Genomic DNA, 17,688 nt, shown 5'->3' with positions numbered 1-17,688 from the left:
GTTCTTATTCTGCCCCTGAATATAATATAGAGCAATAAAGGCAATCTGGGGGATGCTGCCATGCTTTACCCTAATTCTAAATGAAATGGATAAATATACTATGTCCCGTATTGCTAGTCACATGTCCTGAACCGACAGCCTGTGCCTTCACCAATTTTGATAACTTTTAGGTCAAGTTCGCACATGGCGGCTACTAAAAAAAGCTGAAACCATAGTTAAAGCAGTTGGGGTAATTACTATCACAAGTCTGAACGTATTATTGCTTAAAAAAGAATGATCAACTCCAGAAAAAGTATACAATTTCTCAATTACTGATAACTCTAGCGCTATAAGAGAGAGCGTGAGACTGAAGCCAAACTCGGTCTCATCAATTTGACAACTGTATGATATCTCCAGACTTAGAAGCTTGAAGTAACACTTTTTATGCTCAAGGGGACCTGGAAAACAAAAACAGGGGATATGTGTGCTACCATTTTGTACTTAATCCTAATTATAGAGACAATCAAGGATCGATAGGAATATAAGATTAATGTAAGATCGATTCCAGAACAGCAGGAGGCGGTTAGAAGCAGTACCCAAGCTGTCTGCGTACAGTCTAAAAACAAAGAGAGCAAATACTCTGTAGTAAGCAAACAAATAGTAATAGTACATGTACATAACAATATTACATGTAAATAGGGTATCTAGTAACATAGTTATTAATGTTGAAGGAAGACTTTAAGTCCATCTAGTTCAACCCATATCCTAGCCTAACTTGCCCTAACACATAACTAAATTTAGATCACAAACACGTAAAAGAGATCCCCCCGCAACAAGTTGTACGCAATTGGGATGGTCCCATCTCTAACATAAAAACTTCACCTTGTGTTAGCAGACCTCAATATAGATAATAATAAATTTATAATAAATTTTATTTCTATAGCGCCGACATATTCCGCAGCACTTTACATTTCAGAGGGGATTTGTACAGACAATAGACATTACAGCATAACAATAAGCACATACAGTAGATTATAACAAAATACCAAGAGGAATGAGGGCCCTGCTCGCAAGCTTACAGTCTATGAGGGAAAAAGGGAGACACGAAAGGTGGGTGGTAACAGTTGCCCTGATTGTTTCGACCAGCCATAATGTTAAGTGTGTAACAGTACAGACACAGAGGGCTGATGGATGCATAAAGCATGTGCGAACATGATGCGGGGAACCTGGTTATGGTAAAACATTTGGCTGTGCCACACAGGGATAGATTAGGTTAATGTGTTGAGGCGATAGGCCAGTCTGAATAAATGCGTTTTCAGGGCACGCTTAAAATTGTGGGGATTGGGGACTAATCATATTGACCTGGGAAGTGCATTCCAAAGAATTGGCGCAGCACGTGTAAAGTCTTGGAGACAGGAGTGGGATGTTCTGACTATTGAGGATGCTAACCTCAGTTCATCAGCAGAACGGAGGGTGCGGGTAGGGTGGTATACTGAAACAAGGGAGGAGATGTAAGGTGGTGCTGAGGTATGGAGGGCTTTGTGGGTGAGGGCAATAAGTTTGTACTGGATTCTGGAGTGGATGGGTAGCCAGTGTAATGACTGGCACAAGGTAGAGGCATCGGTGTAACGATTGGTGAGGAATATGATCCTGGCTGCAGCATTCAAGACAGATTGGAGAGGGGAGAGTTTGATATAGATGGGGGAGAGCAGGACCCAGGCCTGACTGTTCAGACACTTGCCCATAGAAAGCTATATAGATGAGATACCTACAGTGCTGTGCAAATTGGGACAAAGCATTTTTTTTTTTTTTTTTTTTTTTTTTTTTAAAGTAAAATCGTAAGTTGGTTACCAGTCAGTGATTCAAACCAGTTTTAACTGCTTTGAACAGGTGTGAGTGCCTGTTCAAAGCAGTTAAAACTGGTTTGAATCACTGACTGGTAACCAACTTACGATTTTACTTAAAAAAAAAAATGCTTTGTCCCAATTAATTTGCACAGCACTGTAACTCAAATAGGGGAGCCCACGCCAGTTTGTACAAAGTACAAGAGACTACAGCAACACCAAACAAATGAGTGGGAACATAAGTTGATATAAGTGTAATGTGTAAGAGCATGTTCAAACTGTGGCCATTACAGAATGCATGAGTCTTAGATTAACCTTTTAAGAGCAGCTGGTTACTTTTGCAGATTAAGCCTTTACATCATAATGTCCCTAACTTTTGTAGCTTAATCTATAATATAACGGGCTAAGCGTTACTCTGTCCAAAGCCTTTATAGACTGTGCAAGCGCGACGCGCCTGCGCAGTCTGGCTCCAGACAATGTGACGCACACCCCCATGGAGATGGCCGGCACACGCACCCCCCCAAGGAGATGGCCGGCACACGCAGCCCCCCAGGAGATCGCCGGCACAACACCTTACCGATTCGGTGTGGCCGCGGTGTCTTGCGTCTTGCTGTGATGACAGGAGAGGGTGGGTTGTGGCGCTGGAAGCGGTGCATGGACAGTCCGTGCTTTCCAGCGCCATTTTGTGGAAGACACACTGTCTTCACACTGCAGAGCGTCTTCAAGATAATGACGCCGGAAAGAGGAATGCGTAGGCGCCGATTCCGGAGCAACAACACTCCTTCTCGTCACAGCACGGCACAACAGATTACCGATCAGGTATTTGCCGTGAAGTCAGGAGACGGCAGGTTGTGGCGCCGAAATCGGGCGCCAATTATGGCCGCACAATCCCACTCCTCAGACCTTTTGAAGAAAACGGCACAGACAGCTGGACATGCATACCAGGATAGGGGGTGAGGGGTAGCATGCATATCAGGATTGGGGGTGAGAGGACCATGCATATCAATTGGGGGGTGAGGGGACCATGCATACCAGGAAAGGGGGGGTGAGGGGACCATGCATACCAGGAAAGGGGGGTGAAGGGACCATGCATACCAGGAAAGGGGGGTGAGGGGACCATGCATACCAGGAAAGGGGGGTGAGGGGACCATGCATACCAGGAAAGGGGGGTGAGGGGACCATGCATACCACAAAAGGGGGGGGTGAGGGGACCATGCATACCACGAAAGGGGGGGGTGAGGGGACCATGCATACCACGAAAGGGGGGGTGAGGGGACCATGCATACCACGAAAGGGGGGGGTGAGGGGACCATGCATACCACGAAAGGGGGGGTGAGGGGACCATGCATACCACGAAAGGGGGGGTGAGGGGACCATGCATACCACGAAAGGGGGGGTGAGGGGACCATGCATACCACGAAAGGGGGGGGTGAGGGGACCATGCATACCACGAAAGGGGGTGTGAGGGGACCATGCATACCACGAAAGGGGGGTGAGGGGACCATGCATACCACGAAAGGGGGGTGAGGGGACCATGCATACCACGAAAGGGGGGTGAGGGGACCATGCATACCACGAAAGGGGGGGTGAGGGGACCATGCATACTACAAAAGGGGGGGTGAGAGGACCATGCATACCACGAAAGGGGGGTGAGGGGACCATGCATACCACGAAAGGGGGGTGAGGGGACCATGCATACCACGAAAGGGGGGGTGAGGGGACCATGCATACTACGAAAGGGGGGGTGAGAGGACCATGCATACCACGAAAGGGGGGTGAGGGGACCATGCATACCACGAAAGGGGGGGTGAGAGGACCATGCATATCAGGAAAGGGGGGGGTGAGGACCATGGATACCAGGATAGGGGGTGAGGGGACCATGCATACCACGAAAGGGGGGGTGAGAGGACCATGCATATCAGGAAAGGGGGGGTGAGGACCATGGATACCAGGATAGGGGGTGAGGGGACCATGCATAGCACGAAAAGGGTGGTGCGGGTATCATGCTTACCAGGAAAGGGGTGTGAGGGGGACCATGTATACCAGGATTGGGGGGTGAGGGGTAGCATGTATACCAGGAAAGGGGGGTGAGAACACCATGCATACCAGGATAAGGGGGTGAGGGTACCATTCATACCAAGATTGGGGGATGAGGGGTACCATGAATACCAGGATAGGAGGGGGGCAGCACATACCAGGATGGGAGACCATATACCAATAAAAATGCTCGCCACCCAGGCGTAGAACGGGTTCATAGCTAGTCTTTTATAAGCAACTATGTCCTCTCCTTTCAGGTTAACCATTTAGAAGGAGCTGTATACCCTCATGGGGGATGCATATTTAACAGTGGCTGATTAACAACAATATTCCATATAAAAGTAATGTTTAGGCTCTTAGCCAAAAGTGAGAAATTCTCATGCAAATTCACTACCCTTTGGGACGAAATGGTGATTTAAGTCATATTTTTTATATTTTATTTTGGTGATTTTGAGAAACATGGGTAAACCACTTCTTCAATTGCATTTATGGCCCAATGGAAATGCCAAAATGATAAAACATGGCAAATCCTGACAGGTCTAACCACAAGGTTCTAATTTTCCAGTCTAGATGCTGAATAGAATCATCACACAGTTGGGACATTGCAGAAAAAAAGAATATAAGTTCTAAAGGGAAAATAAAGCCTAGGTCACCGTTCTAATTACAGATAACTCTTGTAAATCATTTCACTAACTTGTTATGTTTTGCTCATAACCAATTAGTCCTCCTATAACTTTCTCAATAGAGATATTATATTGCATTTATTATTTCTGCCACTGATTCAAAGTATTACGTAGGGTTTGGTATTGCACAAAAAATGATTTGGTGGTGGGTCAGTTTATTAACACCATCATTAAACAACGTATATTAAGATGATTTAAAACAGACAGCTGTATCTATATATAAAATAATTTTATATCTAGTATAACAAGTAGGCACGTAGTAAAATTGTTATGAACAAGTGAAAAGTTTTAGGTATAGACAATAAAACAGAAACAGACTTTTAGCTTGTCTGCTTGAGTGAAAGTTTCAAACAGTAATTACTAGTAATAACCTGTAAATGTAGTTTTAAGTTCTGGATCTCTTAAAATACATTCTTTTCACACAACGCCTGTGGTGTTATCAATAAATTGTTCTGCCAGACTGACTGTGTAATACAAAACAGCAGTAATTATTTTTTCTTTCTTGTTTTCATTACATGTTGAAAGTTTTCAAATGATATACTAAATTTCTGCAATTTTTTTTTCCCTTTAATTAAAAGAGCCTTAATTTATTTTTGGGTTACAAAAAGAACAAGGAAGAACTGAAATGAAATACAAAATGCCCACTTTAGATGAACTGGTTGGTGCCTACAGAATTATGTGGCATGAATGAGTCTATATGTAACTATATATGTGCACACATACGTACACACATATATATTATATACACAAACATATACACAGTGAAATAAGTATTTAACATGTCAATTTTTTTTAAAGTAAATATATTTCTAAAGGGGCAATTGACCTGAAATTCTCACCGGTTGTCCGTGAAAAAGAGTCCAATCCACAAAAAAAAAAAAAAAAAAATCAAACAATAGATGTCCAAACATTAAGTTGCATGTAATAATGAGAAATGACACAGGAAAGGAATATTGAACACACAAAGAAGGAGATGTGCAAAAAAGCCATGAAGAGTCATGACACCAGTAGAAATCTATCAGTAAATTAGAACGCAATGAAACCACTTAGTGAAAACTATCAGCTGGTTCATCTGATGGCCTATTAAAAGATGTCTTATTACCAAGGTGCCACACAAAAAACATCTCAAAATGGGTAAAATCAGTGAGCTTTCTCAAGACCTTAGCAACCTTATTGTTGGAGCAGAAGGAAAAGAAAAAGCCAGCTCACCGAAGTTTCAGGTGCAGAGGAACTCCGTCCTGATGAGACGATAAATAGCAGAAAGAAAAAAGTATTTGTTCCAGCTCCTTGAATAAAACGTCTCCAAATTTATTGATGAAATTAAAATACAGCATAAAAAATGATCCAAGACCACACCAATAACACACAAAGGGACAACAAGCGACGTGTTTAGATCGCACAAGCGATCTTTATCAAAGCTGCTGTCTACAGGACATGAACAAAGTTACATACATTGACTGATCCAATCACACAGGTATCGGATCACATGATAGTATATAAGGTCCTGAAAGATACATATATCAAAGGGAAACAGACACCTCAATAAACAATCAATTAAAAACAATACAAAAGAGAATCACAAAAAAAAAATATATAAAAATAAAAATCAATAATGAAACATAATTTCATTGCGTCTGTTCAATCCATTTGGGAACCTGGTATCAAGATAGTAAATCGAATATGCTTCACGGGTTAACAGCCGATACCTGACACCTCCACCACGTACGGGTTTGTTCACCTTTTCCAATCCACATACTCGTAAACAAGAAATGTCACCTGCATGCTGTTGAAAAAAATGCTTGGCAACAGAAGATATGTTACGATTAAAGTTATTATTAACTGTACCATTAGAAATATCATTTAAATGTTCAGCAATGCGACTTTTTAGTTTTCTGGACGTACATTCCACATATTCCAACCTGCACATAATGCAATCAATTTTATATACAACTTGTTTAGTGTTGAAATGATAAATACTAAAATTTTTCATAATCATGATTTTTCTCAAACATTTAATAATCAGAAATGTCATCAATTGCAACATCTTTATACTAGGTTTCCAAATGGACAGAACAGACGCAATGAAATTATGTTTCATTATCATTGATTTTTCTTTTTAAAATATTTTTTCTTTGTGATTATCTTTTGTATTGTTTGTTTTTAATTGATTATTGAGGCGTCTGTTTCCCTTTGATATATGCCGGTGATTGATTGGATCAGTCAGTGTATATAACTTTGTTCATGTCCTGTATCTTAATTTTATCAATAAATTTTGAAGACGCTTTATTCAAGGAGCTGGAACAAATACTTTAGTTTTTTCAACCTTATTGCTGCAAAACATTCTGATGGCATTGGTCACAGAAGGATTTCTAAGACTACAGAAGGTTCCAGTGAGCACTCTTTAGGCCATAAGCTAGGAATGGAAAAGATCATTATTTCATCATAAATCGGCCACAAACAGGTCATTCCAGGAAGATTTCAGACAGAGGAGAGAAAAGAATTATCAGAAGAGTTGTCCAGGAGCCAAGGACCACCCATGAAGAGCTACAAAAAGACCTGGAATCAGCAGGTACAATTGTTTCAAAGAAAACTATAAAGAATGCACTCAACTTCCGTGAGCTGCATGCACCCTCACCACCCAAGACTCCATTGCTAACCAAAAAGCATGCTCAATTGCTTTGAAACTTTGATCAACCACATTTAGAAAAGTCTGTTAAAAACCAAGACAATATAATTTGGTCCAATGAGACCAAAATTGAACTCTTTGGATGCCATAATACACACCATGTTTGGAAGCCAAAAGACACTGTATATCACCCCAAAAACACCATAGAAACAAAAAGTGAAATTTGGAGGTTGGAACATCATCGTGTGGGTTGCTTTTCAGCATACAGCGCTGGCAAACTTCGTGTTATTGAAGAAAGAATGAATGGACAAATGTACCGAGACATTCCTGATAGAAATCTGCTGCCTCCTATCAAAATGACGACAATGAAACGAGGTTGGACATTTTAACAAGACCATGATCTCTAACACACAGCTGAAGAAACTCTCAATTGGTTTTGCCACCTATCAGAATGACAATGAAACGAGGGTGGACATTTTAACAAGACCATGATCCCAAACACAGAGCTGAAGAAACTCTCAACTGGTTTTAGAGAAAGAAGATAAAGCTGCTAGAATGACCCAGCCAATCACTTAACTTGAATCCAAGAGACAATTCATGCAAGGAACTGAAGCTCAGAGTTCAAATCCTGATGGTTCCATGGGCTCCTTCTATGAAGAGTGTTTGATTGGAAGTGTGGACAAAAAAAAAAAAAAAATCACATCTGAGCAATGCATGTGACTAGTTTGTTTGTACAGGAGGGGTCTTGAAGCAGTTATCACCAACAAAGGCTTTTGTAATGAGGATTAAATAAATTTCAGTAAGCATGTTCATTACTTTTTCTGATGTGTCATTTCTCATTATTACATATAATTTATGGACATCTATGGTTTGATTTCTTTGCCAGGGTGGATTGTTACTGACACTTGGTGAAAATTTCATGTCAATAATAATAATCTTTATTTTTATATAGCGCTAACATATTCCACAGCGCTTTACAGTTTGCACACATTTTCATCACTGTCCCTGATGGGGCTCACAATCTATATTCCCTATCAGTATGTCTTTGGAGTGTGGGAGGAAACCAGAGTGCCCGGAGGAAACCCACGCAAACACGGGGAGAACATACAAACTGGAATGTCAATAGCACCTTTCGATATAAATGTACTTTGAAAATTGGTGACGTGTTCAATATGCATTTCACCTGGTGTGTGTGTATGTGTATATACACATATTATAAATAACTTCCTTCTCACCCCCAGTGGGGGTGGTCTTTTTTGTCCTCTCTCATTCTCGGGTCCTCTACCATAGCCTGAGAGTTTGAGGGTTCTGCGCAGGATCTTAGTTGTTCCCAGCATTGCGCTTTTCTGGACAGAGTTCAGATGTTGCTCCTGGGATATGTTATAGCCATTTTCCCAACTTAGGGGTCACTGCTTCAACTGCTCCTATCACCACTGAAATCAATGTTGCCTTCATCTTACACATCTTCTCCAGTTCTCCTTTGGTATTTCTCCAGCTTCTCATATTCCTGCTTTCTGATGCTGCTGTCACTTGGCAATGCCATATTTATTATCATTGCTGTTGTATGATCCTTATCTACCATCACAGTGTCTGGTTGGCTAGCCAACACCCGCTTATCCATCTGGATCTTGAAGTCCCACCGAATTTTAGCCCTTTCATTCTCCACCACTTTCTCTGGGGTCTCCCACCTGGACTTAGCCCATATGCTGTGCAGATATTTCTGTATGCATTGATCGCTGATTGGTTGTGGTGTTCGGTATACGCTGTTCCTGCTTGCATTTTGCATCCTGCCACTATGTGCTGGACTGTTTCTAAGGTTTTTTTAATCTGCACCTTGAGTCTTGTCTTGCGTGGTATATTCCTGCTTCTATGGATCTGGTAGTTAGTGCTTGCTCTTGTGCCACTATGATTAATGCCTCTGTGCTGTCTTGGAGTCCAGCTTTCTCCAGCCATTGGTAAGATTTCTCAGTGTCAGCCATCTCCATTACCTGTCGATGGTACATTCCATGCTGTGGCTTGTCTTGCCATGACGCTTCATGTTCCTGTCCTTCCTTCCAGATCTGTTGTTGCTGTCTTAGGCTGAGTGCAGACGGACTTTTTAGCCCTGCGGATTTTTCCGCGCAGAATGGAAGAAATCCGCAGGTCAAATGACCTGCATTTTCCTGAGGATTTCTTCCATTTTTCCTGCGTTTTTTTGCGGTGTTCCACTGCGGTTTTCCCCCTGCGGATTTGGTGACAGGGGAGATGGAAAACCGCACAAAAGTAGTAACATGCTGCGGATTTTGTACCGCAGGAAAACCGCGCGGAAAAATCCATAGCGTCTGCACAGCGGTTTTTTTTTTTTCATTGATTTTAAGGCTACTGTACATCACAATGCGGATATGCAGCGTTTCTGCGCAGTAAAATCCGCTGCAAATCTGCATCGTGTGCACACAGCCTTAAGCTTTCTCTAAGCATCTCATCTTTTGGTGCTATTGTTATAATGTATTCCTGGATACTCCTGGTTTCATCCGTGATGGTGGATTGGATGCTTATTCAAGCCTCGACCACCCTCCATTCTGTTGGTATACAATCTTTGGGTGCTATACTTAGGGTGGAGACCGCCATGCATTGTGAGGAGCTTTCGTGTCTTCATATCTGCAGCTTTCATCTCTTCTTTTGGCCAGCACGCTATGCCAGCAGGGTGTCTGATAACTGGCAGGGCATATGTATTGATGGTGCAGATTTTAATCGTCCCATTGAGCTGGCTCTTTAGGACCTGTCTTACCCTTTGATGGTATTTGGATGTTACTGCTTTCCTTGCCTCCTCCTCATGGTTATCGTATCCTTGTGGGATGCAGAGGTACTTGTACCATGTCTATACATCTGCTATGTGCCCTACTGGTAATTCCACTCCAACAGCCTTGACTACCCTGCCTCTATATTACCAACCGGCAGCACTTCTCCAGTCCGAAGGACATCCAGATGTCTTCTCTGTAGTTCCTTGCCAGGTGGATCAGTGAATTGATATCTTGTTCGTTTTTCGCATACAGCTTGATGTCATCCATGTAGTGGAAATAGCTGATGGTGCTTCCACTCTTGAACTCTTATCCATAGCCAGACTCTATCTGACTGAGAGGGTTCAAGCCTATACATACACATACATTATATATATATATATATATATATACACACACATACACACACGTAGCACTGAGTCCTAGAGATCTCTAAATTTGGACACATGTACACGTAATGATTTTCCTCATTCTTATTGGGGTATGCACGTTGTAAAGTCAGAATAAAGGCAGCAAAATCATGAAAGGTTATATATTAAAAAAGGATAAAAAAATAAACACACAAACCCACGTGTGAAACAAACCAGAATGTGTGTTAAAGGGAACGTGTCACACTGGGCGTTGATTCTATTTATTTGCAGTTCTAGAGTTAGTGTGCAGGTAAATAAACTTTACAAAGGTGCCCGGCCACCATACTGAAAGCATGGTTCCATGAAGCAAATGAACTTTATTCCTCTCTGGAGATGACGTCCTTCAGTCAGAGGTGTCCCTCAAGGCTAGTCACCTCTCACAGAACCATGACCGTAATTACGCATCAGCACTTTTCACTGCAATGCCGACTGTCAGTCAAAGCCAGCGGTCAGTCAAAGTACTAGAGTGTGCTTACAGCTGCCACACAGTGCCATGACTAACTGCGCAGTCACGTCTGTATGACTCAAAATTAGAAGCTCCGAGAAGGAATAAAGTTCATTTTCTCTTGGTAGCCAAACTATGGCGGCCAGGCACCTTTATAATACAATTTAACTGCAGATATTGGGTTAATAATAAAGATATTCAATATGACTGGTTCCCTTTAAACCTTAGAGTCCTCCATTTTGTCTGATGACATCTGTACACACACACATTCTCTCAAGCAGCTTCATCAGGTAGTAAACTAGAATGGAAGGAAAAAGAGTTCCCAGAGGTGCTGAGCACTTGTTCGCTGCTTTATCTTCACTGCGGTCCAAGTCATCCCAAGCCATCTAAATTGAATTGGATTTATGTGGAGGTAGTCATGTAACGCACCACTCCATGCGCCTGTTAGTCACATAGCACACTGGGTTTGTGTCATTTCACTGCTGCAACACAAATGATGGCGCCACTATGTGCTAACCAGATAAAATGTCATGTCATTGCAGAATGCTTTGGTAGCCATGCTCTGTGATCCTTAGTAGTGGATTCTTTGCAGCAATTTGACCATAATGCCTGGCTTCTTGCACAACTGTGGACAGTTGATGTTGAGAGGTGTTTGCAAAGTGATGTTTGTGCATCCTTTATGAGGGATATTATCAGAGATGCTTTCAATTTCTGGCTTATGTGGCTGATTAATTATTCTCTGCAGCAGAGGTAATTCTTGGACCTCCTTTCCTGGGGCGGTCATCTTGAGAACCTGAAGAAAGTTTCAAGGTTCAAGCAACTTTCTGAACTGACTGTCCTTAAAGTCTTAATTTAATGATGAACAGTGGTTTTTTCTTAAAGTAAAAGTGGGGTACTTTGAGGAATCTAACCCTAACATATTCTGGTTGGTTTTCACACACATTTCTTTACTCCTAATTTCCATGTGTCTTCCTTCATAGTTTTATTGTCTTTGGGTTGAATCTACAATGCGCATATTCCAATAAGAATAAGAAAACGCAATGCATGGAACAGGTGTGTTTAAACTTTTGATTGAGACTGTATATTCAAACATTCAGATTAATGAATTTCTACATGAAATCTGCTAAGAGTTTCTGAATAATGTTGCACATGGTGCAAGTGAGGCAAGACTTAGATTTTTTTTACAGACATTTACGCAAGTGAAAATCCATTGTCTGTAAAAATAACCCCACTAAGATTATGGACCCACCTTGTGACAACACAGTGACCGTCATACAGCGTTATTGCCAACTGGCATGATTTTTCAAATAGTAATAGTAATTAATATAATTAATCATAACTTTCTCTAGTTTCTGCTGTGTGACTCAGCATACTTGGGATTAAAAATAAATTATTTCCAAGTAAAAGTCACTGAAAACCAATTGTAACTTGTAAACCCACATAACAGCTTGGTTTCTGTATACACCACGATCACTTTGGCAGCTATTAGTCTGTACATCATTATAGACTTAGGTCCACAGCAACAATTTCAAATCCATGATGAAAATATCAGTGTATTGAGTGTTTCTCTTTTGTTAAATCAACTACTTAAGTGTGTCTGTATTACATCGCTAAGGTCCTGAGGCAATCAGTGATAAACGCCAAATTTGGAGTTAACACCTTAGATGCCACAGTCAATATCAAAAGTAGCATTTAAGTCGTTAGACAAACGGAGGATACACACTTTTACCCCACTAATATGCCTGTGCCAATTGTTGAGCTGATGGATTGTGTGAGGCAGCGCTGTCATTCAGATAGGGGATTCTCGCTTACCCGCCACAAAACCAGATCCAGCACGGGTTTTCATGATGCAGTATAGTCCATGAGGTTTATTCATCATCATAAACCAAAGCAATATCATAAACTCCAAAGGTTCAGCATATAAACAGCAGAGCGTCCATTATAGCTTCACTCTGTAAACCCTGTGTTCACACAGGGTGTACAATGTCCAGCATACAGGCTCTCTTGGCCTCATTTATCTCACCCATGTCCGGGTCTCCTCATGGCTGCTTCAGCTTACTGCAGACGTTCATTCCCGCCCCTGGGGACTCTCAGACACGTGCAGCCATTCACTACAGCCACTCCACAGGCTGTTAGCCAGGAGGCTCCATCTCAGTGTGACCTTCCACACTGGACCAACCAGGTCCCTGCATTCACCCCCATGTGACCTACCCTGGCCACATTATGTGGTCCATAGCCACGCCCACCGGGTCACATGACTGACCTCATCACAGGTCCTTCAAGCCTTTACACACTCTTTACAATAGTGCTTTAAACACCCCCCGGGTGGGTTTGTAGATAACCAGGCCCGCCCATCTCTCTAGTTACCTGGAGACTTCTCCCTTACACATTGAAACAACACCTCAGCAGTATCACTGCTGATCAACACATAAGTCTCCATCCCAATGCCACCCACTTTGAGATATATAACGGCCATTCAGTATTCTGCCATTCATCCTTTCTCCTGGGACATCCACACAGCGCCTCCTAGCGGACTCAGTGGTTACTACACCACATACCTTTCCCCTCTGTTCAAACTTGTGGGGTTGAACACACAACATTACACCAGGGTCTCACGACCGGGCACTCACTACACCTTGCCCCACAGGTCGAGAGAACTGTCTCCATCTGTCATACGGCCTCGTTCCTAAGTTAGACCTCCCCCGCCTCCAGCGGTCAGAATATCGGTCATTGGCTTTGACCCTCCAGTCACGGTCTGTCTGCATCATCAGACACTGGTTAGTCACCATCCTTTCTCTATCTAAGAGTCTTGTAACAAATGGTACCCCACCACATCTAAGTTTACTTTTCAGTGCATTAACCTCAGTTCTTTGCATCTGCTGTCTCTGTAGCAACCTCCAGTTCACACTGTAATCTACGGTGCAACGTATAGGCACGCTGAGCCTCTTTCTCTGCTTCTTCCACCTGGCGTTTCAACTGTTTCAGACGCACATCATTTCGCACCGCCAGGTCTTGGTACTGCTCAGAATTACGCCTTTCATCATCCATTTGCCTTAGTACAACCTTCAGTATTTTATCTGTACGACGTACGTGTTTGCTAGCAGATTGTCGCACTTTAATTTCTGCATCAAGCTGTTCCTCCAGTAGTGCAATCTTTGCTTCTAAGTCCTTATTCTGGCGAACTAACTGCTGATGGGCATTCTCATTCTTCTGAGCCTTACTACGTTCTGTCTTCAGATCAGCAATCTGGTCAACCTGAAGTGTGGCCTTTCTCAGCTTGTCATTGGCTAATTCAACGTTGCCGTGTTCTTCCTCCACTTCTTCAAGCTGAACAATGCGAGACTCTAACCGCCTCTTTTCTTCCAAAGCCAGAGCACCGTCACCTCTGTTGTTGGCAATCACATCAGCCAGTTCATCTTTTTCCTGCTGTGCTTGTCTTTTAGCACACTCTGCAGCAGCAAGCTCCATCTGCAAACGAATCACCTCTGCTTCCATACTTTTCAGTTTCTTTTTGTCTTCACACTGTTACTCAGGCCTGGCCGCTGTAAGTCTTCGTCCCACTTCTCCCGCAGAAGACCTCTTACAGTTTTTGTTAGTACTCCTACCTCTTCTCTGAGGGACTTATTCAGACCTTGCCACGATGCCAGGTGACCTTTGAGCTCAAAGACTTCTTTCTCTAGCTCATCCAGTCTGTGCTCCCTTTCTCTCTCAGAGCCACAGTCACCCCTAGAGTCTGAGTCATGCTGATCATCCGAGTCAACCCTCCAGTTACCCTCTGACCGTGTGTCCACTCCAGTCACCTCATCTCCCAGACCACCATCTGTCTACCCGGTGGTAGGCGCTCATAGCAATGCAGTAATTCAGCTACATATAGGCGATCTGCTCATCGCCTATATGTAGCACAGCCGATCAGGATATGGCAGCTTCTAGCCTCCAATGGAGGCTATTGAAGCATGCCAAAATTAAAAAAAAAAATGTTTTCAAAAATATGAAAAAAAAAGTTTAAATCACCCCCATTCAAAATAAAACAAACAAAAATAAATCACACATACACATATTAGGTATCGCCGCATTCAGAATCGCCTGATCCATCAATAAAAAAAACAAAAGGATTAACCCGATTGCTAAATGGCGTAGCGGGAAAATAAAATCAAAACGCCAGAATTAAGTTTTTTTGGTCGCCGTGACATTGCATTAAAATGCAATAACGGGCGATCAAAAGATAGTATCTGCACATAAAAGGTATCCTTAAAAACGTCAGCTCGGGATGCAAAAAATAAGAACTCCCCCAACCCTAGGTCACAAAAAATGGAAACGCTACAGGTATTGGAAAATGGCACAATTTTTTTTTTTTAAGCAAATTTTGGAATTTTTTTTCACTACTTCGATAAAAAACAACCTAGACATGGTAAGGGTCTATGAACTCGTAATGACCTGTAGAATCATAATAGCAGGTCGGTTTTAGCATTTAGTGAACCTAGCAAAAAAGCCAAACAAAAAACATGTGATTGCACTTTTTTTGCAATTTCACCTCACATGGAATTTTTTTCCCCATTTTCGAGTACATGACATGCTAAAACCAATGATGTCTTTCAAAAGTACAACGTGTCCAGCAGAAAATAAGCACTCACATGGCCATATTGACGGAAAAATAAAAGTTATGGTCCTGGGAAGAAGGGGAGCGAAAAACGAAAACACAAAACTGAAAAAAGCTGGGGTCATTAAGGGGTTAAAAAAATAGAATAAAAGATCTTTATTATTGTAACAAAAAAACTAAATGAATAAAAAGAAAAAAGAAAAAGCATACATAATTGATATTGCAAAGAACGAGATTACAGATTCCGTTTTCAGAAAAACAAAGTAATAACTTTCAGAATGACACAAAAACCATGTATTTTTAATGGAAAAAACCTAAAAAACTATATACAATTGGCATTACAGTAACTTAAATGTGCTGATAAAATTAATGTTTACATACCACACGGTGCATGCAATTATTCGTAATAAAAGTCATTAATCATATTCACACAGATCTGCAGTGAGCAGATTAAGGAAACTAAAAACAATTTTGAAATTAAATTTTGTATATTTTTTATTAACGATATTCCTCCATTTTTTAAAAATTAAAAATAAAATGGGGTATAAAAAAAATCAAAGCTATATTGAAGAAAAAAAAAATTGCCTCTTAGAATGAGCTAATGAAAAATTACCAAGTCATTAAGTCCTAAAACAAGTGCACTTATAAGAAGTTAAAAAAAAACATTGTAATGGGTTTACTTAGTTCTTTCAAATATTTTATTATTTTTTTTTAATATTCAAAAGTGAAAGAATGTGGAAAATTTTTTAAAATACAGTTAGGCCCAGAAATATTTGGACTGTGAATCTGTGATTTGGTCTCTGCGGCTGCCAAGGCAAACAGGATCATGGGGTGCATTAAATGAGGTCTGGATACACATGATGAGATCATTATACTGCCTCTGTACAAATCTCTGGTTAGACCACACATGGAGTGCTGTGTACAGTCTTGGGCACCGGTGCTCAGGAAGGATACAATAGAACTAGAATGAGTACAAAGGAAGGCAACAAAATTAATAAATGGGATGGGGGAACTACAATACCAGAGAGATTAGCAACATTAGGATTATTTAGTGTGGAAAAAAAGATGACTGAGGGGCGATCTAATAACAATGTATAAGTATATAAGGGGACAATACAAATATCTCTCCGAGGATCTGTTTATACCAAGGAACGTGACTGTCAGAAGGGGGCATTCTCTGCGTCTGGAGGACAGGTTTTTTCACCAACATAGAAGAGGATTCTTTACTGTTATGACAGTGAGAATCTGGAATTCCTTGCCTGGTGATGGCGAACTCAGTCGAGGGGTTCAAGAGAGGCCCGAATGTCTTCCTGGAACATAATATTGTATCTTACAGTTATTAGGTTCTTTAGAAGGACGTAGATCTGGGGATTTATTCTTACAGAATATAGGCTGAACTGGATGGAAAAATGTGTTTTTTCGGCCTTGCTAACTATGTTACTATGCATGCCACTATTTTTTTTTTTATTTAAAATGAAACAACTGAATTGCAATTGAAGTGTAGACTTTAAGGCTTAATCAAAGGAGTTGAACAAAAATATCCTATCAAATTGAAACCATTTGTCTACAAAGCTTCCTCATTTCAGGGGTTCAAAAGCAGTGGGAGAAATTAACTTCTAAAACCTGCACCCCTCAAGGTGCTCAAAACCAGATTCAAGAAGTTTATTAACCTTTCAGGTGCTTCACAGGAATTTTTTGAATGTTTAAAAAAAAAATAAAAAAATGAACATTTAACTTTTTTCACAAAAAAAATTATTCAGGTCCAATTTTTTTTATCTTTACCAAGGGTAACAGGAGAAATTGGACTGCAAAAGTTATTGTGCAATTTGTCCTGAGTTTGCCGATACCTGATATGTGGGGGGAACCACTGTTTTGGCGCATGGCAGAGCTCAGAAGGGAAGGAGCGCCGTTTGACTTTTTCACTGCAAAATTGGCTGGAATTCAGAATGGACGCCATGTCATGTTTGGAGAGCCCCTGATGTGCCAAAACAGTGGAAAACCCACACAAATGACACTATTTTTTGAAACTAGACCCCCAAGGAACTTCTCTAGATATGTGGTGAGATCTTTGAACTGCCAAGGGCTTCACAGAAGTTTATAACGTACAGCTGTAAAATTACAAAAGTCATTTTTTCCACAAAAATGATCTTTCACCCCCAATTTTTATTTTCCCAAGGGTAACAGGACCCTAAAAGATATTGTGCAGTTTGTCCTGAGTACGCTGATACCCCACATGTGGGGGTAAACCACTATTTGGGCGCATGGCAGAGCTCAGAAGGGAAGCAGCGCC

At 41.4% G+C, this 17,688-nt stretch overlaps 1 protein-coding gene across 3 annotated transcripts in view; it reads right to left on the bottom strand.

The window, feature by feature from the left end:
* LMBRD1 (LMBR1 domain containing 1) overlaps window positions 1-17,688 on the bottom strand; it is a 270,632-nt gene that overhangs the window by 3,956 nt on the left and 248,988 nt on the right. The gene's annotated exons all lie outside the window — the stretch shown is intronic.

Source organism: Dendrobates tinctorius, unplaced genomic scaffold (genome assembly GCF_039654945.1).
Source record: "Dendrobates tinctorius isolate UK_male_01 unplaced genomic scaffold, ASM3965494v1 ptg000024l, whole genome shotgun sequence".
Classification (NCBI taxonomy): Eukaryota; Metazoa; Chordata; class Amphibia; order Anura; family Dendrobatidae; genus Dendrobates; species Dendrobates tinctorius.
The sequence above is the reverse complement of the archived record's forward strand: the minus strand, read 5'-3'. Positions and strand labels throughout refer to the sequence as shown.